This window comes from Heloderma suspectum, chromosome 3 (genome assembly GCF_057233095.1).
Source record: "Heloderma suspectum isolate Gila_16-S chromosome 3, 16-S_ref, whole genome shotgun sequence".
NCBI lineage: Eukaryota > Metazoa > Chordata > Lepidosauria > Squamata > Helodermatidae > Heloderma > Heloderma suspectum.
This window is the reverse complement of record NC_139460.1, coordinates 253,076,121-253,101,354: the sequence shown is the minus strand read 5'-3', so window position 1 is coordinate 253,101,354 and position 25,234 is coordinate 253,076,121. Positions and strand designations below refer to the sequence as shown.

The following is a 25,234-nucleotide window of genomic DNA, read 5'->3' as shown; positions in this document are numbered from 1 at the left end:
TTCTGACCTGTATTCTCTTTATTACTTTACCCTTTTGTAGCCGTGAGCTGTAGGTGTAGAATTTTATAAAACATAGACGTATGTTTTATATACAGAGTTAAGATGTTAAACAATAACAACTTTAAAAGCCTATCTATCTATCTGACACATGCAGACACTCAATTACCACTTTAATCCTATACACACAAATCCTAATCACTATGTCACTTATCTCCTCGCCAACCCTATCTATTCCCATCAATCTCTCTCTTCCCAAGCCTTATCTCAAAACACTACAAACCCTATCTAAACTCCACAAGCACAGCTCCCTGTTTCTATATCACACACCATTTCACCCCCCGCTCACTCAGCCAATTATCTCACAAATGTAAATACATCATATTTCCTGTTACTCATACCACTTTCTAGATCTACTTACCATAAAACATAGAGTCATAACATTCATACACATATATAACCACAGATTCATTTATATAGATGTATATGCACGCACGCACATGTGACATCACAGCTGTGCTAGCTTGGGCCAGCCAAGGCAGAAGGTGTGGATAATGGTGTTTTTTCTTTTTGGATTGGTCCCCTCAGGAGATCTGTGGGACTCTAGATCCAGTGGCTCCAAAGCTGCTAGTGCCCTGCCCCTAAAATGCTACATTTTGGGGCCTTCCCACTACTGCAGGTAGGAATTTTTTGTCCACAGATATTTCTTTGGGCAGACAGAGCTCCTCCGATGGAATAGGATCTCCACCCAATCCTAACCTCTTCCAGTGAGTAGCTCCTGGGTTCCATTTTTATCCATTTCTCCTAGTGGTTCAAGAGTAGAATGTGGTCTCTGCAACAACTTCCTCCTTTCCCATTTGGCTGACTTGATCAGAGTAATATATGTTTTGAATCTTGGCAGTGATCTTGTGAATTAGATCATGATTTCCACCTTCCTGAGAAAGTGATTTGCTCAACATGCTGATACATTCCTGGTGGAGTAGAGATTTCAGCCATTATCCTAAATTCAGTAAATTAAGTCATCTACTATTGATATTTTTCTAACTTTTTAAAAAGATGTAACTCAGAAAAATGGCCAATGTTCTCTTTGTATATATTTGATTGGAATGACAAGCTTCTTTAATTCTCAGAGATACTGCACCATATTGTAGTGTTTTTTTAATGCTAGTTGGGTGTGTATCTAAATGAATAATCATTTTGCTTGTTTGGCTTAATCTTTGCCTTTCCCATTTCTTACTCTTGTCCTAGAATAAAACTTCTAACAAAGGAGTATTTTTTTTGCCCAGAAGTTCATCATGACCTGTAAAGATTAATCTAGTCCGGTGTGAATTCTATTAGAATCTCAAACGTAATCTAAGCGACCCTCTTTATTTCTAAGGGACAAATAACATGAGATGTTAAACACTTGGTTTAATGGTGTATCTTTTTATATAAATAGATACTGTAAATAGCAATCACTTGTGGCCCCAATTGTCAGGAGCGCCCTTGCTGCCTTCTGAAATCCTCAGGTAGCCCAGAATCAACATGCAGACAAAAGGGCTCTTTTCCAAGGCTTTATTTCCATTCAACCTAATGACACTTACAGATGCTAATTGCCTTAGCCTAAAAGGAAAACTTAAGAGGGAGCAGTCTACCAGGGGTTTCTAGCCTTAGGGAGTCAGTTGGTGTCTGTTTGGAGGAAAAGGGCGGGAAGCCTCTGAACTTAAGGGCTAGGAGGAGAGAGTCCACCCCTTTCCTGTGGGGCATTGGGGCACAGCTGTTGTCGTCACGCCAAGCAGGCTGAGCGCCTCTTCTTGGTGCCCGCAACCTCTCGCTTGTCCCTGCGCCGACTCTTCGCATCCAGAAGCTCCAGTTGTACCTCCCTTTCCCTGCCAGGGTCACTGTCACTCTCAGGAATGTGAGCAGGGAGGGATTCTCCCTCCAGCTGCACCTCTGAAGAGAGAGCAGGTTCCTCTCCCACGGTTTCTATCTGTTCCTCAGAATCAGAACTGCTTTGGGGCTCTATGGGCTCTGATCCAACCCTGACACCAATCAGATTTGGGACTGTGGTGTGCAGGTGGGAGGATTTCATTCCTCCCTTTCACACTGGTTCGGATGAAAACTGTCTCTCCCCTCCACCCCCACTGCTATATGGCATGGAACCATTTGTTGCCAATTGAAATATCCCTCCCATGCCAAATAGCAGCTGGGGATACAATTTTCATCTGAACCACAGTGCAGGAAGAAAAGTTTTAAATACCTGTCCCTAGTTATGAAAGTCCCAAACCTGATTGGGACCCCATATGCTGCTATTTACAGTAAATCAAACAAACAAATACATGCTGTATTAAGCTACACATTTACTGCTGTGTGGTGTTTTGCTCTAAGAGTGTACTGTGTGCTAATTAGTGCATAGCCTTCCTTTTTAAACCCAGATTTTCTGCTTCTCACTGGAAAAATATTAATAAGCTACTAAATACTTAATGAGTGATTGCTAAAATTATCCAGCCTTAAATACCATCTTTGTTTGTTGCTAATTTTTCACTTCTAAAGTTACTTAGAGACCACTTACATAGTCCCATTGATTCAGTGGCTCATAGTGGCACTAGAAAGCACTAATGTATCAGGTAATTTACAGGGTGTGTGGAGACTTTCGCTTATGGTGTGTTTTTTCATTAAAAGGTTGATTTTCTTCCTGACCACTCCCACATCTTCCCAAGAGATCTTTTTTAACCTGGGACTAATGAATAGTAATGACTTGACTGAATTGAAATAGTGTTGTCATACATTTGCCTTAATGGGAACATGATTGGTTTGTACAAGTGGTGCCTGAACAGATGTTAGAGATATCATACTCTTAACAAAACATAGTATGCCAGTGTAGCCTTGTGGATGCCTACTGGTAGAAATATTTGCCAAACTTCATCTCTGTCTTGTAATATGAGTTTGTTCCCATTATTTAGTTAGCTCCTTTTCTATCCTACTTCTCTCTTCCCCCCAATTAAATCAGATCTTTAAGTTATAGAAATTAAAATTATCTCATGTTTGTTTTGAACTTGGCTGTTAAATGCCTGTCCAGACAGGAGTCTGGTACTAAAACAATGTCATGTACTTTCAATGCCCATTTTGGCATCTTTTAAAAAAGGGTAAATTAATGTCCTTCAGAAATGTTATCATTAGCAGTTTGTTATAGTTCACCCACTGTAATTGCCCCCTTTTATGGTAGCATGTCAGTACATTTTTCCACAATAGCTCTGGTTTTAAAAAAAAAAAGTAGTAATGAAATGGAAATCGGGTCTCACTAGCAGTGTTTGCATAAGAGTTGCCACAGTTCACTGGCAGTATGAAATATGTACATCAGGACACAGAGTACATCAAATACTGAGCCAGTAAGATAGTTGAATTCCTTCCCAAATTTCCTTTCTCTCCCCGAAAACTCCATTTATATACAATACATTCCCCCTAATAACAAACTTAGATGATCCCATGCTTATCAATTTTGAAATGAAATGGGTTTCTGTCATGAAATTGGTTTTTGATCCCCTATGTATGCAGAAGTTGGTACATTTAAAAGAAAAGGAGACATTTGAAAACAGCAGCAAACAAAAACAGCCCACAAAATATTGTGGGCTTCTAAGATCTTTGGAATGTTGAGGACTATTAAGCTGTGGAATGTTATAGGTTTCAGTTGGGGGCAGGGGAGAAAAATGGACGGAGAAAGAGGGAATTCTTTTGATCATGCTCCTAACAGTCTACAGTAAGTATTAGATTGATGAGGATTAGGGTTGGGGGATGCACACAAGAAAAGAGGTGAAGTAAAAATGTTTTCCATCAAATAGCATGACTAGGAAGAGTACTAGTGAAACATCATCGAAGTATCTATACAGCTACCGTGTCAAACAACTAGACCCTACGTCGAAATACCCCAAATGTACTGGGCTGGCTAATAACAGTATTTAATTGTTGTTAACGTAGTACCTATGTCTGACACCCAGCTACAGAAGTCAAGCCTAGAGAAGTAGGAAAACTTGGTTGCTTCATTCAGATACAGTGCCCAGCTGTATGGGATTAAGTCACAAAAAAGCAGCTCTCACATAGCTGTATCTGAAGGGCATCATTCTGAAGACACAGTGAAGAGTGGTAGGAGATACTATACTTCCCTATGCAGCTTCAGGGAAACTGAAGGAAAAATAGCAAGCTTGCTGCTTTTTCCATAAAGAGCATGTGCAACTAGAGATGGCATGGACGCTTGACTGGATCTAGGAGTCTGTGGGACTCCCCCCCCCGCCGCCCACACCCTCGGACTATGCCCACTGAGCCCCTGGCCTCGCTCGCCCCCTCCCAGATGCTCTCACTCACCTGGACCCATCTGCATGCGCCCGCCATTTTGCCCAGGCCTTTTTTCCCCCCTCAAAAAAGGAGCTTTAATTAATTTTAATTAATTAAAAAATGCGTATGTTTAAATACGCGCACATTCGGGCTGGAAGGCTTGATCTCAGTATTAGAGGGAGGCTCAAGCGGGGGTGACACTTCAGTGGGTGCCCGCTGATACTGGGCAGGGGTGGGTTTGCACATCCCTATGTGCAACTGAAGCTCAATAGCATGTTCTGTCAGGAAAACACAGATACAGGTCACGTTCTTCAAGCTCCAGTAGTATTGCCATTCTGCAGATCTGTGGATTTTGAGCTTTCGCACAATACACAAATCAAGTGTGGCAGAATTTAGGAAATGCTTCAGAGTGACCCTGTTGGTGTGATCACCAGGGCTTAAACAAGTCACTGTGGCTTGTTTTAGCTGCAGCATGTTCCATAAGCACCAGCAGCACCTTGAATTAGGCTTAGAAGCAAATAAGCAGCTAATGTATTTCTTTCAGAAGTGGCATAATATGGCTCAACTTGGTTAAATCAGTCAGAATCTAGCTGCTGAATTCTCCACTGGTTTAAACTTCACAGACTTTATGGGCAGCTCCTTGTATATTGTATTACAGCGGTGTTCCCCAGCTTGGTGCCCTCTGGATGTTTTGGACTACAACTCCTAGCATTCCTCACCATTGGCCATGCTAGATGGGGCAGTTGGGAATTGAAGTCCAAGGTATCTGGATGGCACCAGGTTGGGAAAAGTTCCTGTATAGTGAAGGGAGGAGAATGTCAATAGGTATGGCTTTAACTATGGTAATGAATTTTGTGCTCCAAACTGTAGAATTTGGCCTCATAGCTTGGAATTTGGTAGTATGGTCAGAATTGTGTGAACCTTGGTTATTGTCTTTGTAAGCTTCTACATCAAATACCTATGAACAAAGTTGCAAACTTGGATTTGTCTTCAACATTGAAGAGTAGTATTTATAATGGGTTAGTGTGATGTTGCATGGAATTTGTAAGTATAATAATGTATTCTTGTTATAAGTCTGTGTTTATACTGAATATCTCTAGGGTGGGAATGGGATGAGTGATGGAAAGAGTGGTGGATTTGCATGTGTGTGATGAATGGCTGAATGGCTGAGAGACTAGAGGGAGGGAAGTGTGTGTGCTACAAAAGCTGGGTGCTGTGCTTATATGAGACAGACAGGGTTTAGAACAGAGATAGGGATCAGAGATTGGGCATTGATCTGTTAAGATCTTAGAACTGAGAGAGAGGTCTGTGGAGTGTTTGACAGGGTGGTCTGGAATATTGTGTATGAGAAAATATACACTGATAGAACTATTAAAAGTGATTTATGTGCTGTTCAACAACTTCATGGTGTAAATAATAAAAGTGTCTTTGTTTATAAAAATCCTATGCTTTCTGCTCTTGGCTATGTTAGGGGAAGGTAATAAAGGAAACAGTACAGGTGAAAATATAAACAAGTGTGTCCTCTCAGATAGAGGACTAAGTGTAGGTTGGACCTGAGCTTTAAGGGTCCTGGTGGCAGTGTGATTGTGTGTAAAGAAGGTATTTCCTGCTTAGGGTGAGAAGGGCCTTAGAAAAGGGGTAGTCTTACTGGGAAGGGGTAGGAACACCACAGTTTGTTTAATAAAATATACTGCAATTGTGCAAACATTATTTTCTCCTTGTCCTGAATAGCTGCTTTTGGAATTAGGGAGAGGGGATGGACAGACATGGAGGGTCCTATTTTACACATGATAGATGTGACTAAATTAGAATTCTTATGGATCTGTTAATGGTGAGAGATTTCATACATTCTTTACACATTGTGTGGCTTGGCATTCAAAGTAAGTGTGACTTAGGTATGGCATAAAATAGATTGGAACAGTGACTGTAACATTCTTTTCAGAATGGTCTGCATATGTTAGAAAAAACAGATTTCTGTTCCGAAGAGACAGAGGATTTGATCCATTTGAGTAAGGACACAGTGCCAATTTACAAAGGAGCCCCATTGAACTCAATAAAACTCTGTTCCCTCCCCCTCCCCCGCTAATGTGAGCACATACAGGCAAAACAAGGGAATGGGATGTTAGTGTGCACCTCTTACATCCCACCCTCCCTTCATGCGCCATGGTAAGGAATCTAGCTCTCCAATGCAAAATGCAGCCACAAAATGTTGTAGCGCTTTAAATATACACAATATATTGTCATCCATATCATATTTGTAGTCCTAATATGGCAGAAAGATTACCAAAGATACTTGACACAAGACACTAGGATAAGGCCCTGATTCAGGAAGCTCATAGCAGTAGCCTGTGCCACATTGGAAGCTGCCTTTGAACTTCATGGGTTTAAATAGCAGATCCCTTTGCGGAAAGAACATGGGAGGCATCTGCCATTCAAAACAGAATTCTGGGTTTTTTCCCCTACACACACAGATCTTCCTTCATAGTTTCTTGGTTTGGGCTCAAAATATTCAGAAATATAGTTGAGCATAGTAAATGCCTCTTCAGTCTATCCAGACATGCTACAATTATGGCAAGTGTGATGTTTGTTTACCACACGAGCTCGATAAGTCAAAGGAGATTTGACAGTTTTCTTTCACCTCAAATTAAACATGGCTAGAAAGGATGGTTAAAAGAGAGAATAACCAACTTGATTTGCATACTGTTATTTTTCTTCTTCTTAAAGGGTTGGCAACATAGTTATAGCATTTTCTGAATCAAACATAGGCAGAACATTTACTTTCAGTATTTGCCCTTGTCCTTAGCCTAAGGCTGTGCATTACTATTATTAAAATGTTTATCACAATATAAGAACAAAGGAAAACTGAATTGTGTAATCTTGCGTTTAGTTCATAACGGCAAAAAAGTAGCCTGAAGCTTTACTTCTGAGAAATGCCACCAGCCAGTATTCCAACATAAAACAACCTTACTGCAACAGGTAATCTCATCTTCCACCTTTGTAATATAAATTGTACACTGCATCCATTGCCTAGGGTTAAATAAAATAGTATATTGAGTTCCTCCTACTCGAACAAAGGTTTTGTTAGAGTGCTCAGAAAAACAATAAGTCTCTCTTTTATACAAGGTGACCTTTGATATATTTTGGTTTCAGGTTTCACAAGGACCTGTTGTAAAAGATTTTGGTTACAGCCCTCACCTGACTATAATATGCGGGTGGTTAATTGTCAAAACATGTTTGAAGTTGAGAATCAAAGCATGCTTGCATCATCAATTAACATTTTATGTGGAGATAATTGGTTGTTCTTGCTTGTGATACTTGCAGAATTCTTAATAATCTATAGATTTGTAGTACAGAAGCCACCTGATATTTACTTTTTACTAAATACAAAGTTGTCAAGGGTACTTTTATGAGTGCACAATAAAAATAAATCCCATAGTATTTTGCTTATTGATTAACTTGGAGGACTGTGTATCCTGCTTATATTTCTAAATCGGGAAGGATTGTCAAGGACTGGGGTGAGCAATGTGGCCAAGGACTTCATTAGAGCCAGAGGGCTGGGCTGATTTGCATATACAGTTGGCAAGTCATGGTGAGCATTCCCCTGCCTAACACCTTGACTCTTAAGTGTTTCGGAGATCCATAGACTTGATATTGCTAACCCACATTGACAAAAGTCATGAGTCAGCAGCCCTGTCAAATCATGAGGGAACATCTAGAAAGCATTTGTTAACTTCGACTTCAATCACCGACATACATACACACATACATCTGAGTAAACAGAAGATTGCACTGTTAATAAATGTAAAGTGTTGACTTCTAGTTACTGAATCCTTCGTAATAGTGCTGTCATGATTTTGTTTTTCTTGCTATAAGGTTACAGAGAGAAACTTATTTATTTATTTTATTTATTGCATTTATACCCCGCCTTTCTCCCTCTTGCAAGGAACTCAAGGCGGCTTACATTATCCTCCTCCTCACCATTGTATCCTCACAACAACAACCCTGTGAGGTAGGTTGGGCTGAGAGTCTGTGACTGGCCCAAAGTCACCCAGTAAGCTTCCATGGCCAAGTGGGGACTAGAACCCGGATCTCCCGGCTCCCAGTCCGTCACTCTCACCACTACACTACACTGGCTCCAAAGAAACTTTCACTGACAGTGTACAATTATGTTTTGTCTTAAATTGGTGGTGTCCTCAGTATGCCATATATTAAGCACTTTTTAAAAAAAAGTTGAAGGAATACCTTTGTGGGGGAAATCAGGGAGGTTAAGTTTTTTTAAAAACACTATCCTAAATATATTGGATTATGATGGCAAATGAAAATAAGGGAATTTTAAAAAGTTAAGAAGTTGTAATTAAGGATTATGGAGGAGAGGTAGAATTTGTTATGTAGTGATTGATGGTCTAGTTTTATCTCCTTGTGTGAACATAAAAACAAACTACTTAATTTTTTTTGGTTGGTATTTAACCCTTCAAAAATAATATATGATGGAAATGTGGTAAATGTACAGCAGATTTTCACAGATTCCTGGTGGAATTGTGGAAATGATTTCCAGAACACATTCATTTTATTTCACTTGTAAATCAGATGATTGCATATAAGTACAAATGGGTCTCTTCTATATTTTAATTGGGTTTCCTTAACAATGCAGTATGGTTAGAACATGTAGGGATCTTAACAGCTACAAAAATTCTGGTGCAGCTAAATGAGATTAAGATAATTTACAGACAGGGAACGGTGGAATAAGACTTGTTTTATAGCTATAATGTCTTTTTAAAAACTCATTGCAGTCTGATGCCTGCAAGATGATAGACAACAGAGAGAGAATGTAAGCATTCTTGGGTTCTATTTATTGAATATATGAATTAAAAATCAATATTGATATACATATAAAGCTTTCCTACTGCTGCTGAGCAGAGTAAATGTTAATGTTCTCCTGTAGCTCATATCACAGCAGCTGGCCTGCCACTAAAGCAAATAACAAGGCAAAGTTAGAGCCTCTGCTGTGAGTGTGCACCTACTGCAGAACCCGCCCCCCCATATATACACACACACACACACACAGATGGAAAGCCACCCTGGAGGTGATTGGGAGCCATCAGTCCCCCTCAGGTCCTGCAGTGAAGACCACTACTTTTGAGAAAGATCAGTATAAAAGTCAGTAAAAGTTATATGTCTTCTACTATATCTATTCACAAATGTTGGTCTTTCATCTTGTATTTTTTATACATTTTGTATAATAATTAAACGAAAGACCTTAAGTGCTTTCGTGTTGGCACTGAACAATTAACGGTGCACTCCTATGGAGATACTCAGCAGCCTCCGAAGTCAGAGGCTGCCAAGTATCCAATGCAGGGTGGCTGGAGCACGGAGACAATCCTTGGCTCTGTTCTTGGGCAGCTCTGCATTTTCTCTAGATGGGCGATTTCATCCATCTGGCTGCAGTGCTTCCGAGTGGGAAGAAAGAAGGCTGGGAAAAGCATAGAAAGCTGTTAACACAGCTTCCCCAGTCTCCTCCCCTCTCCACCACCAGAACTGCCGTCTCCGTGCTCTGCTTCTAAGCGTGGAGACGTAGCCAGAACTGCGCTGGCTATGAAGGGGTGGGGTTTCTGGGCTCCAAGGTCAGAGCCCTGTTTCTGACCTCGGATCCCAAAAACTGAACAATCCTATGTCCCCCCAGACACTGTCTAGGAGGCATAGGATTGCTCTCTAAAGTTTTTACTGTAAGGTGCATTCTTCAAATGTTTGTTTTTTCTGAGAGAATATTAAGTGTTACTACTAGAAAAATGAAGTGTTTATTCCTCAAACAATCACTGCCATTACAGACATTATGTCCTCTATATGGAGGCTGTGAAAAGAACTCCACGTGAATTCTGCAAAGAGGCCGGTAACCTTTTGTAAGCCTCTTAATATGCTCCTGGTAGCTGATGGCATTGATCTCCAGTAATCAGACTGGCTCTTGTGGTAAGAGTGTTTCAACCTTCCCCCCCTTCTCACATGAAGAGTTGCAGCCACCTTTATATGGTGGCTTTAATGTATGAACTGGCCCTCAGTGAGAATGTGAGACACTGCGTTGTCTGACTGGGGTAGAAATACAGAAGTTATTCAGATAATACTTTTTGTGTCTCAAAGTAGGGCAAGATTCTCCAACCTTTTTGTGTGGGTGGGTACATATGGAATTTAAGGGAGTGTCATGGGGACTCTCACAAAATGGCTGCCATGGTGGGCAGGCCAGACACAAAAACCCCATTTCCCAGAAAGCAAGCTAAAAGAACTTAACTTGACCAAGAACCTAAGTACAAGGAAGAGGTGGGCTTTGAACCCAGTTTTCTGCTCCAGCACTCATTTCACAGAAGGCAGACTGAAGAGGCTCAGAGACAAGAAACTGAGTACAAGACAGAGGTGTGGTCTGAGTCCCAAATGCTAAATCATATATTTCCCCTCTCAAAACACCACAACATACCCATTTCACAGGAGGCAAACTGGTGATGCTTACAGAAACACAAAATGCACGTCAAAACACATGCCCAAACCAAAAAAGCCCATACAAAATACATATGCAACCACACACACACACCTCTTGGGCAAAACACATTACATGAACGTATGTATACAATCAAGCATGTGTGTGTGTGCGCGCGTGCACACACACAGCATAGACAAAGCAGCCCTCCTTGCTTCCCACCCTTGTCTACTCCTCCAGAGTGCTTCCTGCCACTCCCAGCTTTTGTCCCCCCCCCCTCCCAAGAATGCCTCTGGGGTCCTCATTGAGCCCAGAGGCATTCTTGGAAATAAAGATGGTGCTGGAAGCTGATTTCATTTTGCATCATGCCAGCCTCCTAGTTAAACTTAAAAAAAAAAAAAAATTAGGAAAGGCTGGGACCCTTTCATCAAGAGAGCAGTATCTGGGTACATTGGTGCCCATGAGCATCATATTGGAGACCCAGATATACGGTATCTAATGTGATCTGCTGTTTGAAATTAACTTTTCAGTGACAGGCAGGGGTTTCTTAAAGCTATGCTAGTCTTCACATCTGCCTGGCAGCACTGCAGGAGCAACATGGATTTGACCAGCTACTGTATCATGGGGCATAGGTATCTATAGAACTGAACTGCCAGCATGACAAAGTGTCTTCTTGCTGTTAGAAAAGTTTCTCATGGAAAATTCTGACTTAAAAGCAGTGTAACTTAAGATGCAATCCTGTGCATATTTAGATAGAAAAAAATCCTACTACTCCCAGCATTCCCCAGCCAGCCATGCTAGCTGAGAAATGCTGGGCGTTGTAGGACTTTTTTTCTGTCTAAACACATAGGATTGCACCCCTAATTTTCTTTAATAAGTTAACTGTAGACAGAAATGCATATGGCTTTTCTTCCCCAGTGTTTATAAGTACCTTTTGATCAGAGGGAGAAATGGTTGACTTTTATGTAATACACTGTCAAATTCAAGTTGTAAAGCTTAAAATAAAACTCATGAGCTCCTTTTTGAATGTTAATGGTTGTCAGTTAACGTGTCATTTATAGGCATACCAGGCACATCATTTGTGGGCATGTGGTTCTTAAGCATACATCCCTTATATATACATACACACCTCAATCACGAGCTTTTCTGCTTCATTTTGGAATTAGGGTTGCTATACTAACATGCATGCAGTTCTCATAAACTGTTAATCATTAACTCGTATTTTGAAACTTGAGGGAATAAAATTGCTGACCCATGGTATTTTCATATCCAAGTGTCATAATTCACATGTGCCTGTGCCTGTTTGCCATTGTTCTGCTCTCTGTGGAATGAAATTCTGTGTGCTTTGGTTTACTTGATGGATTGTACTCAGTGCCTAAACTATATGTAATGTATAGTCGTTACTGAACCCTCACCTGAGTTAGCATGTGCAGAGAACTCTGAGGAGGTGAAGGATCCGTCTTTGTTTTCATTTTGCTTTGGACAATGCAGGTGTCTACACATTTTGTTGGGCCTTGGTATAGTGCCCAAATTACAGCGGCCACCAACTGTACATCCTCCTCTGAGGAGAAGGACGTAATCTTGCCTGTGATGTTTCACCAGGGATGCAGAACCTCAGGCTCGGGGGCCAAATCTGGCCCTCCTGGGTTCCCAAACTGGGCTTCCTCAGATGGCCATGCCCCTTTCTCTTGGTGGTTTTCTGGCTTTTCTGCAGTTTTCTCCCCATTCTAAAATGTTGAAATGCCTCTCCTAAGGTTTAGTTGCTGTCAGTAAGAACTTTAAGCTAAAATATGGTCTTCCTTCGGCCCCACCTTTGCCCCCCCCCCCGGCTTTTCTGAATTCAGCCCTTGGGCTGAAAGAAGTTCAACCTCCTTCATTACACTTTATGTTGGAGGTACTGTAGCTTAACCCAGCAAGTATTTTGAGCCATCTCATTGCTTTGCACCTCTTGGCAGCTCAGTACAAATCAGAACCATTCCTTCACACGTTGCAGCTTGAAGAAGGGGTGGTGCTGGAAATTACTCTAACTTCTGGTAAACCTTAGAGAGGTTCAGAAAGCGGTAAGACTGTCTGAGCCTCTTCAGGGCTCAGTGTGAGATCTGACAGGTCCCAGGGGATGTCACAAAAATAACAAATGAGTTCACCAGTAGCGAGCGTGATTGTAGATCTATGGGCAAAATCTATTGCAAAGTGGGAGTTCAAACTCACCCCTGCCCTGATTTTTCTGCATATGCCAGGGGCTTTGTGAGAGCTGGGTTTGGCCTCTTTCATGCATCATGATGCCATTATCTGGTCTATATAGCTGGTAGCGGGAGTTGTTTATAATGTTTATATAATCATTCCCTCTTTTTCTAATTCAAGTCTTTCTGTGCTCATAGAGCGTAGTGAAAATGGCACTACCCTTGCGCAAGAGGAAAGCAGCAGCAGACTTGGGGTAACCCCAAGGTCTGCGGATGCCTAAAAATACTTGAGGAAAAACTCTAATGTGAAGAGGTCCACAAGGACTCAGTGGCATATGTTGAACAGGAAGAGAACTTGATAACCATGTGGGAGGGGTAATGGACTGGAGTGGCTAGAAAGGGAGGAGGGGAAAGAAACCTCTAGATATAAAGAGAACTATTTCATTGTCTAGGTAGGTCATTTACTGGTTCACACACACAAGCTATTTTAAAATGCCCCCAGGGAAGGAAGTGAGAATTCCCCTTACAAATCACTGGAGAAACCCAAGATTTTAGTGTAGTTGAAAGTGGGCACAAATGTGTCTACCCCTGCAAAAAAAAATCTGGAGAAGGGGGAAAAAACCTGTGCCGGATGAGGACTGAGCTAACTGATAGATGGGGAGGGGGCGGGGAGGAAAACACAAGTAGGGGTAGAATGGAGTTAATGTTGGAACACTAAACAAAACTATTTCACATTGCAACACTGAGTTGCAGGACTCCACTTGTGTAATCCTGTTTTATACAGGGTTCCCTTACCCTTTTGGGCCTGTGGATACAATTAGAACTTTGAAAAACTGTTGTGGGTGTCATCACAAAATGGCTATTGTAGGGGGCTTGGCTGGTCACAGAATGGTTGCCATGGTTAAGTACAAGGCAGAAGATAGGTAGAAACCCGAAATGCCAAGCAACATATGACCCTACATATACACAGAATACCCGTTTTCCAGAAGGCAAATTGGTGAGACTCAGATAAGTAACTAAACTGAGTACAAGGCTGCAGTCTTATGTATATGTACATGGGAGTAGACATACATAGGATTGTTCTGCATATCCCATCTACCACCATTTCTGTCTAGGGTGATCAGGTGTAAAAGGGGACAGGGCTTAATAGAGCAGAGAATTTCAGCTAATGTACCTTGCATGACAAGCTACACCTGCTAAATTTCCCTCTTCTACCCAAGGTGCAGGAACACTCCTCTTTTGCATTTGCCTGCTCCCCTCTCTCTCAAACATGCACAGGTGTGTCCTATCACTAACCCTAACCTCACTATACCTCTTGAGGAGGGGAGACACTGTGAAGAAAAAAGAACTTCTTGGGCTGTGAAGAAAAAAAGGAAGAAACAGAGAAAGACTAGAAGGGAATGGCGGTGAGGAAGAAAAAAGGGAGGGAGATGTAGAAGAGGGGGATGGGAGAGTAATTAGAGGAAAGCAAAAAAAGAAATTTAAAAGGAACATGAGCAGCAGAAACCAATGAAAAGAGGGACAAAGAAGAGAATAGGGGAAGGAGGGAAGAGGCAAAAGGAAAAAAGAGAAAATGAAAAAAACAAGTGCTTTCCTTGCCCCGACTTGTCCATTTCCAGTCCTCTCCGTGGCCTGAGGTTCTCTGTTCCCAGTCTGATTTTAAGTTTATTGTAATTACATAATCAAAGCCTCAAGGACAGTTTTTTTTACTCTTCTTCATAGCCTTTTAATTAAAAGTGTACCGGTTAATATGATTTTGGAAATATTTTGTGTTAGACTCCTAATGTTTGAATGTTGGATGAATGGGAATGGAGCACCTCTTTTTGTGAAGTGCTTTTGTAGTTGGCGAAATGAAGGCTAAATTCAGGTAACAGTCTGACTTTCCTGTGTTATTTCAGTATCTGAGATACTCCTTGACTCTATAAAGAACAGGTTCAGGAGAGTTAACAATAAGGACACTTAAAAAGATACCCATGAAAAAGAGGACAACTTGTAGTACCAACTACATGGGGCCATAGGCTTTCCCATACACCAATAAGTTCCTTCCTTCATTTCCTGTGCAACTGCCCTAGTTCCTGGTCCCTCTTATCAAGCTATTCTTCTCAGCTAAAGCAACAGGAGCCCAAGCTCATGCCTGCTGTCTCATATAAAGCAGTACAGCTGCTCTAATGGCAGAGGCAGCAATGACTTTGAACATGTCTTGTCTCACTGTGAACAATGAAGATGGGAGACTGTTTTTGGCAGCAGTCACATATGGCAAAAGTCCTATTATAGTCTTAACACCAGAAAAGAGAGAAGGCACAAACATCTACCCTAGCACTTGTTACCGTGCATTCTTGTCAAACTGTATAATGCTACACACAGACACCCAAGAGACACATGTTGGGATCTTTAATTTAGAGTCATAGTGTGCCATGGAAGAAGGGGAAATTAGCAAAGAAACACAAATGATTGTTTAGGGAACCTGAATACATGATTTATTATAAAAATAGTAAACTATATGTAGCATTTAAAAACTAAATCAACAACTATTGGGTTAAAACAATGTAGGCAAGTGTTTGGGATATACAGACAGAGGGCACAGGACAAGTATTGTAGGAAGTCTGATAAGGAGTTACCACTATCACTGAATAAGAAAGAGGGAAGGAAATGAGATGGACAGAAGGAAAGCCAGCTTAAAGAGAGGATCCAAAATGTAAATACCTTGCCCAAGGTGGCCCTGGTAGCCTCTTAGCAAGCTAAGTAAGTACGAAGAGAAACAGAATTGGAAAGGAGAATAAAGAGAACAAATATTACCTCTTCCAAAAATGTGGTTTTAGTGTACTTTCTCTCAAAGGTTCACTGTTAATTGGGATGCTGCTGTCTGTACCAAGGCTCAGAGGAGAGAGAGATTCCTCCCAGATCTACCTTATGCTCTGATAACTTAGTAAAATTGAAGTTAGTGACATCCATTACTAGATCTCCAAACATTCAGAGAAAAGGCTGTGATAAGAGGAATATGTGCACCACTAAGACCTTGGAAATACAACAAAGAGTCTTGTAGCACCTTAAAGGCTTAAATTTATTCTGGCATAAGCTTTCATGGACTCTGTCACTTTATCAGGTGCAAGGAGTATTAACCTCAAATCGACAGATTTATATTCACATGCTAGGATGGTGGGGTAGGCAAGAGATGTCAGAGGGAAGTGCCAATTTGAGCTTAACACTTCGTGCATCTGATGAAGTGGACAGTGATAATGAAAACATATGCCAAAATAACTTGGTTAACTTTTAAGGTGCCACAAGACTCTTGTTTGTGCTGCAACGGACTAACATGGCTATCCCTCTGGAAATTACTAAGCTCTTGCTTGGTTCTTGAACTGTATGTGGTATGGATCTCTCTGGACAGAAGGCTATGATGGAGGAAGGGCGCTGTTCCATGGGGAACAAGGACAATGCCAAGACACAGGCTCTCCAGAATACCTCACAAAACCAGTATAAAAATAGGTGGGGCGACATCAAATTTAGTTGGGAGACCCTTCTTAAAATCTGTTTTCCAAGCAAGGGTTTTTACTAAAACAAGAGGAACAAAGATGAAATATACAAAGCTAGTGGGGTGTTATTTCCTCTCACCATAGGCAGTGAGTGCAAAAATGTATCTGGGATGAAAAAGGGTGTTGCATGCACCTTTTAGGTATGGGGTCCTAACCTTATTGGATGTTAATGAATGGCAGATATTCACTGTATTGCCTTAAGAGTGGGTTTCACTCCTATATTGCGCCTTTCACCACTCTAGGGCTCTTACAAGTCAATTCAGTAGGCATATCATTAGGCTTGATTAGATTGGAAGCTGGTGGAGATAAAACATTTACAGCAGGGCTGGGGAACCTGCAATTAAAGTTGCCACTGTAGTATGTTCCCCTAGTTGGGAAACATGATTCACCACTATAGTGGTGAAGAGCAAGCTAGTATGAGCAGCAGAGTTGAAAACTACTGAGAGGAAATTGCATTATTCTTTGTGTACTGATAAAGGCTAAGAAAATGCTACTACTGTGGGAACTGTAATAAGCTGCTATATTTCAGAACATATTGCAACTAAATGAAGTGCCTGTTAGAGACATTATTGTCCTAATTGATGAAGTGATTGTCTGCCTTTCTCAGCAAGGTACATTTGATACTTAAATGTAAATGAACTTTGGTTACTTGGAGAAGAATCTTAGGAGTAGTGAGAATCTGTATTTGTGTCCTGCTATGGCTGAATCAGACTCGGTGTTAGAGCAAATTATAGGGCAATCCAAAAGGCAAGGCAACAAAGCAGGCAGGTGGTCATGCACAAAAGTTCCAGTCTAGTATGGGATCAGGCAAAGGCAGGAGTGGTTCAGATACAAGCAAAGGTCAAAGCACAGTTAAGCCGTAAGTTACCATGCACAGTCCAGAAGCAGAGTCAAACGGGAGTCCAAAGGTCAGTAACACAGAAGGTCAATCACAAGGTAAGATCTAGAAAGCAAGGCGCATGAGCTAATGAACAACATTGTTCCAGTGCTGGTTAGGCTAAAACTGAAGGTTTATATTGTTGTTGTTTTTCAGTCGTTCAGTCGTGTCCGACTCTTCGTGACCCCATGGACCGTAGCACGCCAGGCCTTCCTGTCCTGCACTCTCTCCCGGAGCGTGCTCAAGTTCATATTCATTGCATCGGTGATGCTATCTAGCCATCTCATCCTCTGCCGTCCCCTTCTCCTTTTGCCTTCAGTCTTTCCCAGCATCAGGGTCTTTTCCAGGGAGTTTTCTCTTCGCATTAGGTGGCCAAAATATTTGAGCTTCAGCTTCAGTATCTGTCCTTCCAATGAGCACTCAGGGTTGATTTCCTTTAGGATTGACTGATTTGACCTCCTTGCAGTCCAGGGGACTCGTAAGAGTCTTCTCCAGCACCACAGTTCGAAAGCATTGATTTTTCGGCGCTCAGCCTTCCTTATAGTCCAGCTCTCACAGCCATACATTACTACTTGGAAAACCATAGCTTTGATTAGATGGACCTTTGTTGGCAGAAGGTTTATATAGCCAGAGCTTTTTGAGCCCCACCCAGGGCTCAGGTGCAGTGCGTTACAGGCCCTCTGGAAAAAGTCCTACTCAGGGAAAAGGCCTTGTTCCTGAGGAATCCTCTTTTGTAATTGAGCACTCCTTCTCAGGTCTGCCTATTGGCCTGCCTCTTGAGCTGGCGACGCTCTCGAGGGCTAGGTGGTTGCCCAGCATCTGTCTCAAAGGTGGAACTCCCTTCTCCTACAGGGATGGACTAGTGGTGACCTCCTGTGAGGGTCCAGGCTCCCCTAGATCTTCTGACATGGGTGGCTCCGTGGCACTGTCTGTTTCTGGGAGCTCTAGCTCCTCGTCTGTGGAGGATTCCTCCATCAGGGTCATGACAACTTGGTAGGCAGTTGACCAAATGAACAGTGAATTAGCTCACTTAGATCTGAGATATTTATGTTCAGATCTTAGAAATTAAAAGATGCTGTGTGAAATTCTGGTTCTGTAAGAATTTGTTGGGGCTGTTTTGATATCATCAACCATGGTATTCTCCAGGATTGACTCCATGGGATGGGTATTGGAGGCACTGTGCTACAGTGGTTCCGGTCCTACCTACGGGGCCGATTTCAGAGAGTAACATTGGGTGACCATTCCTCGGCCCCTTGGCAATTGAGTTATGGGGTTCCGGAGGGTACCATCCTGTCCACAGTGTTATTTAACATCTATATGAAGCCACTGGGAGCAGTCATTAGGAGTCTTGGAGCCAAGTGCTATCAGTATGCTGATGACACACAGCTCTATCTCCCTGAGGCATCTGAATCAGGTAAAGCTGTGCAAGTCCTGGATCAGTGCCTAGATGCATTAATGGGGTGGATGAGGGCCAGTAAACTGAAACTGAATCCTGACAAGATGGAATCCCTGTGGGTGAATGGTTTCCTGGTCCAGGACATAGGCTTATTGCCTGTTCTAGATGGGGCTGCACTCTCTCTCTGAAAGATCAGGTTCATAGTCTGGGGGTATTCCTAGAACCATCAGTGTTGCTGGAGGCCCAAGTGGCCATGGCGGATTGGAGTGACTTTTACCAGCTTCGGCCTCTCCTGGACACAGATAGCTTGGCCAAAGTGGCAGGCACTAGTAACCTTAAGACTGTATTACTGCAATGCACTCTATGTGGGGCTGCCCTTAAGGCTGCTCTGAAAGCTGGAGTTAGTGCAGAACATAGCAGCTCGGCTGTTATTGGGAGCTGCATGCTGAAAAGGGGCAACTCCTTTGCTGAGGGAACTGCACTGGCTGCCTATTTGCTACCGGGCCAGATTTAAGGTTTTGGTACTAGTGTACAAAGCCCTAAACAGCTCGGGAGTAGGATAACTGAGAGAGCTCCCTCTCCCTTACCAACCTACCTGATCACTAAGGTCATCAGGTATGCTCCTGGTGGTTTCACATGGACCTATGGCCCGACTGGAGTGCACCCAGAGAAGAACCTTCAGTGTGGTGGCTCCCATCCTATGGAACTCCCTGCCTCTGGAGGTCAGGCAGGCGCCAACACTGTGTTATTTTTAGTGCCTCCTGAAAACAGCTCTTTTCCAAGAAGCCTTCCTTGGTTAACTAGCCTCAGTTTTATTGGCACTCTGTTTTTTAAAGAATAATCTCAATATCACATTTCTTTTTTCTTTTTTGTTCATTTTATCACTTGTTGTTCACCACTCTGGAATCTGTCTAGATGTGGAGGTAGTATAAAAGTTGTAAATAAACATGACAGCTCCGGTGCGTGCAGGGCGCATACAGCTTCCATTTTTAATATGCAATCCTTGCTCAGGGGTTGTTGTGTTATGTGAGCCTGGCAAGCATGGGTTATGCAAGGGTTAAACAGCCCTCACTTGCCAGGTTTGCACGATACAACAACTCCCGAGCAGGGGTTGCACATGCAGCCCCATGCCCCACAATGAGCTGCAGGTGTCGTCCGAACCCAATCACGGAGGAAGCTACTATCTTAGTCATTTTGATGCACCCAGAATGTAATTTTCTTATAAGCTAAAAAGAACAGGTGGCTGTTCAAGAGCTCCTTATTCTAAAGAGCCTAGAAAACCTGCTGACTATAAAAGAATCGCTTAGTTCTCTCAGAGTCATTAAGCTGGCCTTCTCATTGGACAAAGAACATTTTCTGCAATCACATGCTGCTTAATAGGAGGCTGTAGTGTACATGCCATGGCAATTGACTACATAATGTCTGAGAGTTAAAGAGTATGGAAGCAATTACTCATGCTTTCTTGACATAATAATCAAGTACTATGATGAGCAACACATGTGCCCCTTGGATCCATTTTCCTGCAGCCTGGAATCCATTTTAATTACCAGGCCTCCTCCGTTTTGCCACCCCCTCACTTATTTGGGACATATACCCACCACAAAAGTAGGGTTCATCTATCCAAGCCTCCATCACCTAATATGTATTGTGCTATTAGCCAAGTGTTTTTCCTGGAAACTGCAACCCCGTGTATTTGCAATGTTGTCATACAAGGGATCATTATGATCTCACTGAAAAACATTGCTGGCTCTGTTTCCCAGAATCTGTGGAGTTTGATGGTTTATTGTAGCTGTGCATCCCTGCTGTAGCCTTAATTCTTGTCTCTTCTCCCCACATCCCAGTAAATTATGTTATATGAACAAGATCCCTTGTCTCCCATGCCCAGTTGTGGGATGCTATCTTGAATTTGTGTGTGAGGCATGAATTACTATTCATGCATTCATGTTATGCTGCCTCACCATTTCCCTTCAAACTTGCAGAGGCTGCAATACCTTTTAGAAGAATTAACAAAACAGTTCGGTGTCAGCTGTCTTCTGCTGCTCACCATTAAACTGGAGAGAACAAGTAAGTATATAGGTTATCATTTGTTTCATTTTAGTTATAGGTCATAATCATGGTAAAAGCATGCAAGTCCCATTGAAATCAGACGGGCTTAAGCAATGGCATTGTGGCAATTGTATGATTTCAGTATATTACATTCTACATTAAACTCTTGTTAACCGTCCCAAACCCTCAGGATTGGTTACTGGTTTTAAAATAAAAATGGAGAATAATTGCATAATTTCACATTTGAATCTGTGACGACATTCGAAATGCCAGAGTGAAAGCATGGAGAGGTACACAAATTATTGTGTAGCAACATGGGGGTGAGGTAGAAATAAGTCTAATTGAAAAAAAAAAATAAAACCAGTTTTACTTGATGCTTTTAATATTTGATTTATTTAAAATGTAGTACCTAATTTTGTCTAACAGAAAAAATATAGGACTGTGTTTTTCCTGCTGCAAGGCCACGTAAACAAAATTCACCATGACAGAATAAGTGAGAGTCATAAGAGGATTATAGGGAGAGTCAAATGAGGGCAAAACCATGGCATGATTACAATGCAGCTTGACTCTTTGGTTATTTTTGTGTACGTATTTTACTCTTCCAGTCCCCACTTCTTTCTCAAGGCTAAAGAGCAGGCGTGCTTTTGACCTACATATAGAAATAAAAAGAACAGCAAGAAGAATGCTGCTTTGTGTAAATAAGCAAGGAAACTTAATTTCAGTTATTGAGAGATATGTAACCTTCTGAAGGTCAGTTCCTGTTTTAGTAAATTGAAGCTATTGTACGGTAACATCTGGTCTTGCAAAGCAATAGTTTCTGACCTGTAGATTGAAAAACATTCCACTGAAAAGTTGATTACTGGGAAACATGCATGACATGACGTGTTAGATGGGAGAAGACTTCTCCAGAACTTGAGAGCAAAATCTATGGAGGGGAGGGAGCAATCCTGTGGCCCATTCAACACTGTCTAGAGGGCCATAGGATTGTTTGGTTTCAGGGAACCAAGGTTGGAGCCAGGGCTCCGACCTTGGTTCCTAGAAACCGAGGTCCTTACCCCTTCCCCCTTGTAGCTGGTGCAGTTCTCTCCATGCCAGCTACGTCTCCGTGCTCAAGAACAGACTGCGGAGACAAGGAAAATGGGGTGGTCCCGGTGAAGGGAAGAGACTGCTTTACACAGCTTCCTATTGGGTCTTCAGGCCCCTTCCTTCCTCCTCCTTGAAGCAGCGCCTAGATGGGTGAAATCAGTGACATTTAGGCAAAAATGTAGGGTGACCAGGGCACGGAGGAGAGGATCCCCTCTGTGCTTCAGTCAGCCTGCATAGGATAGTCAGCAATCTCTGATTTTGGAGGCTGGTGACTATCCAGATAGGATTGCACCCTAAGACTATCAACCAATGTAAGGGTCTTTCATATTTACAAATCCAAATCATTAGCTTGCTGTACCTAGCCTAGGATCCAATTACATGCTGTACAGGAAATCCATGGTTGAAACTTTCAGCATCATCCTCACCCTAAGCTACTGTTTGCCTCATGGGGTCAAATATTACATGTTCTTGTACAGCAGCCAGGGGAGCATGGCCTTCCCCAGTGTCACTTATCCAACCAAATTAGCAGGGCCCTGTGCCTGTTTTTTATTTAAAAAGGAAATGTTGGGAGATTCAGGCACAGATCTTCCATGTAACATATTTGGCTCTTAGTTTAGCTTTGGCACTTTTTGCCACACCCACTTGTGATAGCAAGGCATACCATAATGCATGCTGTCATCATAATGTAGTTTGGATAGGACTGCAGCTGAGCTATTCTGATTATGTTTTGGTGGTTTTTTTAAACAATTAAAAACATTTTCTTCAAAGATTTACTTTTTGTTGTGAAATCAGGAGTGTGTTAGGTTTACGTGAGAGTGCTTGCAATGTAAATATGGTGGACAAAGCAAAAGTGATAAAAAAGCAGAGACGCTTGATAAAGGTGATGTGGGTAAAGTAGGGTAGCTGGCAACAAGCACCATGGAACAGATGAATCTGTGATGCTCTATGTTACATTGTGGTACTTACTATAATGGGAGATGAAAACAGATATGGCTAAGGCAGTCTTGTGGGGGAACATTTGTAGATTGGAAGTTGATCTAGGACGTGGCAGGGAGACAGACAGCTGAGAAGAGGGCAAGTAAATAAAAATGGAAGAAAAAGTTTATAATGGCGAAGGCAGCATGAGTTGATTGAAGGTAACCAGAAGTGTGGGGTGGGTGGGAACAAGGACAGGGTTAGGAAAACTTGGGAGAAAAGCAGGCATGACCCTCCAGATTGTATACCTATGCAATAGTCTTCAATCTTTTCAGACTCAGGACCCACTTTTAATCAAATTATGCCTTCAGAGGCCCACTTCTTAATTACTATACGTTTGTATGGCAGAATTGCTGCTTTTGCCACCCCTGTACCATCTTAGGTCAAACTATAACCCATCAGCGGAAAACCAGTAGCCTAGCCTAGCCAATAGGGGAGGTAATAACATCTCTTGCAAAGAACTTATATTGCATTATGATTTCTGACTTGCTAGTAACCTTTCCAGTTTAATTCTTTAGGCTGCAATCCTATACCCACTCACCTTGATTAAGTAAGCCCTGTGAACTTGATTGGCGTTACTTCTGAATAGACGTGTATAGGTTTGTGATGTTGTGTAAAGAAGGCGAGTAGGCTTCGCTTTAAATATTGAGTGTTATAAAAACAGTGCTGTCTTGGAAAACAAGAGCTTGCTGTGCTCTTTACATACAGCTTAGGATAACAGATCATTTTATTTCTGAAAGTAAGAGACTGAAGACTATCTTATGTTCTGTGCTGCATTATATTATCAGTAGTATATACTTCTATTTTTACTGTTTTTGGCACTAGGTGAATTTTTTTAAAGGACATGTTTAATTTCATTAGGTGAAGTATGCCAAAATCATGATTTGATTTGAATTTGTAATTTATAAATGCCCAATTAAAATGAACAGTGATGCTTAATGTATACACAGGTGAGCCTTCAGTTTTCCTTCCGGTGAGTTTGAAGTATAGCTTATAATTTAAGAAAGTAGAAAATAGTAGCAACATAATTTGGGGGACCACTCACTTGTTTGTGTGCTCCCTCAATAGGAACTGTTATAATTCATATTGTTTAAACTAAATGTGTAGATTTTGACTGGCAAACTGTTTACATTCAAATGAGGTTTGATTTCTTGGCCACATCAAGTATCCACCCAGAGAAAATATTTTGTATGGAAAAAAATTTAGTATATTGCTTGAATTTAAGGGGTATGGATAATAATGTTTACCCACAGTGCCATCAGCAGCAAACACACTTTCAGAAGAGGGTTGCTTCGATAAATTAATTACTAATAGATTTTAAATGTGGCTTTATCAAATGACTATGAATGGAATCTCTAGTGCAATCTTCCCCAATCTGATGCCCCCCAGATGTGTTGGACTACAACTTTCATCATCACCACCCAACGGGGTCATTGGTGATGCTGGCTGGGGATGGTAGGAGTTGTAGTCCAACACATCTGGAGGGCACCAGGTTGAGGAAGCTGATTTTCTTCTTTTAATATGTGTTCTTAAAAGGAAGTAAAAGAAAAATTACCGTAGTACCTTAAAAAAAGTTACTTCATAATGTAACTCATTCCCTACACTTTATACAAACGCTCTTTTTAAGGTTTTTCGTTCATTACGGCTTTTGTAGAGCTTTCCTTGAATTGTGTACAACTGGAAGGTAATAGTTGCTGTACTTGGTTTTAGAGAGCTTACTTGAGCTTTTACATCCATTGTTTTCCTCTGAAATTGAACTCTTTAAAGAAGTCTGGACGCTTTACTAAATTATCAAGACTTTGCTATGGTTACTTGATTGAATGCAGCCATGGGAATGTTGACAAAGCCAAGTTCTGGGGCGGATATTTCATTGCAATGGAAGGTCACAGAGTTGCATTGAAGAGCTTTCACCAATGGGTGTGTGGAACTGACATATTTTTATATCACACCAAACTATCGTGACAGATTGTTTCTGAGCAGCCAAGGAATAGTTGATAATGAGAATATAGTGTTTGAAGCCGATATTGTAAGCCCTACTTGTTAACATTGTGATAGACAATTGGAGAAACCCTGCAAAATGTTGGATATTGATTCCTTGTAGTCTGTCCATAAAAATGTCTAAAAGATTAAAAATTATGTTAAGCTGGGATAATTTTGGATTTTGGGGCCCTACACTAAGATTCTTGATGAATTATCTGGCTTTTAAGTTTCTGTGCAACTGCTTAAATTAACTGGGATATTATCAGTGGTTCAGTATATTGCCTTTTCAAGATACTGCAGGAAGTGTTATATTTTGATATTTTTAATATTTTCTCTTTCATTCTCAAGCGCAGTACACCAGAGTAAAAATGCCTTCAAAAATAAGCAAGAGTG

General features: G+C 41.5%; 1 protein-coding gene across 47 annotated transcripts in view; it reads left to right on the top strand.

The window, feature by feature from the left end:
* The window catches only part of ADD3 (adducin 3), a 196,205-nt gene that overhangs the window by 8,948 nt on the left and 162,023 nt on the right, over window positions 1-25,234 (top strand). For 14 of the 47 annotated variants that reach the window (XM_084846328.1, XM_084846322.1, XM_084846301.1 and 11 more), the window contains exon 2: window positions 20,734-20,818. The exons of the other annotated variants lie outside the window; for them this stretch is intronic. The gene's annotated coding sequence lies outside the window, so the exon portion shown is untranslated. The remainder of the gene's footprint in view (window positions 1-20,733; window positions 20,819-25,234) is intronic. 47 annotated transcript variants of the gene reach the window in all.